Consider the following 2221-nt stretch of genomic DNA (forward strand, 5'->3'; position numbering starts at 1 on the left):
TGGACCACTTCCATCTTGGAGGGGACAGCGTTTTGTCCTTACAAGAACAGACACTTATTCTGGTTATGGATTTGCCTTTCCTGCGTGTAATGCTTCTGGCAAAACTACTATCCAGGGACTTACAGAATGCCTTATCCACCATCATGGTATTCCACACAGCATCGCTTCTGACCAGGGAACTCACTTCATAGCTGAAGAAGCACGACAGTGGGTCCATGGTAATGGAATCCATTGGTCTTACCATGTTCACCACCATCCTGAAGCAGATGGCTTGATAGAACGATGGAATGGTCTCTTAAAGACACAGTTACAGCATCAATTAGGTGGCAATAGCCTAGAGGGCTGGGGCAGGGTCCTCCAGAAGGCAGTGTATGCTTTGAATCAGCGTCCACTATATGGTACCGTTTCTCCTATAGCCAGGATTCATGGGTCCAGGAATCAAGGGGTGGAAGTGGGAATGATTCCTGTACCCTCAACTTTGCACTCTACTGGCTTGGATGTTTTGGTTCCAGAAGAGGGAGTGCTTCTGCCAGGAGAGACAATAAACATTCCATTGAACTGGAAGCTAAGACTTCCCCTGGAGACTTTAGGCTTATGATGCCCTTAAGTCAGCAGGCTAAGAAAGGAATAACAGTATTAAGAAGGGTTATTGACCCAGACTACCAGGGGGAAATTGGACTTGTTCTCCACAATGGAGGTAATGAAGATTATATCTGGAAGGCAGGAGATTCCTTAGGGCAACTTTTGGTATTACCATGTCCTGTGATTAAGGTTAATGGGAAACTGCAACAACCCAATCCAGACAGGACAACAAATGACCCAGACACTTCAAGGATGAAAGTATAGGTCACTCCTCCATCAAAAGAGCCAAGACCTACAGAGGTGCTTGCTGATGGTGGAGGAAATGCAGTGGGCTTTTAAAGAGCTTAAAATCCAATGCATTCCAAATAAATGTCAATATAAATGTTGAACAATAATACCTCTTTATTTTTTCTGCTATGCATACTATTGAGGGAGAAAAATAATCAACTTCCTTACTAAGCTGTGAACCTGGCAAGCTGCAATAATGACTGTCCTTCCAAGATAGTCCCACTGATACAATAGTGGCATGAGTATTATGGTAGTAACCAACTACTTTCTGATTGGATTTAAGGTCTGCTCCATGAGACAGAAATCATTCCTGGTACTGTTAACTGGGCTGAAATCCCACGGATGGACAGGTCATATGACCTAGGGCCAAACCTAGTACAATTATTCTGCTAAACAAATATAGTAATAAACTGCCCCTTAAGTTCTTATTTTTATACCCAAAAAGTGATGCATCTGTTCACAACTGATCTATGTGCAGTGAATAAGGACTGCCCAGAGCTCAGTTATAAATAAACAACTGTATCATATTCACTCTCCCAAAGGATCTTCTTGAAAAAGGATTGGAATGGTTAAAAGACCCAGAAGTAATAAATGTCTGCAGTGTGACAGTATTTGCCAGATGTGACAGAGTTGTTGCACACATGAACTCACAGTGGATGTAACTGAAAGTACCAACCTGCACAAGATCTAGCCAGCATGAATGGAGAAGAGCTAATGTAGTTTCACTACTAGCTGAGGAGCTATTGGCAATTGTGATGGCTAATCCTGGGTGTCAACTTGATTTGATCTGAGATTAACTGAAATGAAAGAGATCTTCTTGATTGGATCATCTAAAGCCGGAAGACACACCCTCAATGTGGGCATTACCTTCTGATGGCAGCCGGTATAAAAGACCAAGGCAGAGGAGAATGCGGAGCTTTTTGCAGCTTGCCTTCTCTCTCGCTGGTGAGTTCGTCTTGCTGCTGTGTAGACTGAAGACTAGATGATATTTTGGAATTCGTCAGACCTTCAGCACCGGATTGGGACTACTGAGACATCCAGGCCCTGAGGACTGAGTGGCTACAGATTCTCAGCCTCTCCAGTGTGGTACAGCCATTGTTGGACTACTTGGACTCTATCCTGTGAGCTAAGCTGATAAATATCTATACATATTCATTCTAATGGTTCTGTTTCTTTGGAGAACCATGACTAATACAGCAATTGATGGCTAACAATGGGGGGGGGGTCAGTTTTCTTCAGTATATGGCCTCTGAGAAGCTAACCATGCTCCAGAAGATGTCTACATACCTGTGCACATACGGACAGCACTAAGTAGACTCAGTGAGTTTAAGAAAGGAAAGAGCACATAAAA

Source organism: Nannospalax galili, unplaced genomic scaffold, assembly GCF_000622305.1.
Source record: "Nannospalax galili isolate Female #2095 unplaced genomic scaffold, S.galili_v1.0 scaffold1507, whole genome shotgun sequence".
Classification (NCBI taxonomy): domain Eukaryota; kingdom Metazoa; phylum Chordata; class Mammalia; order Rodentia; family Spalacidae; genus Nannospalax; species Nannospalax galili.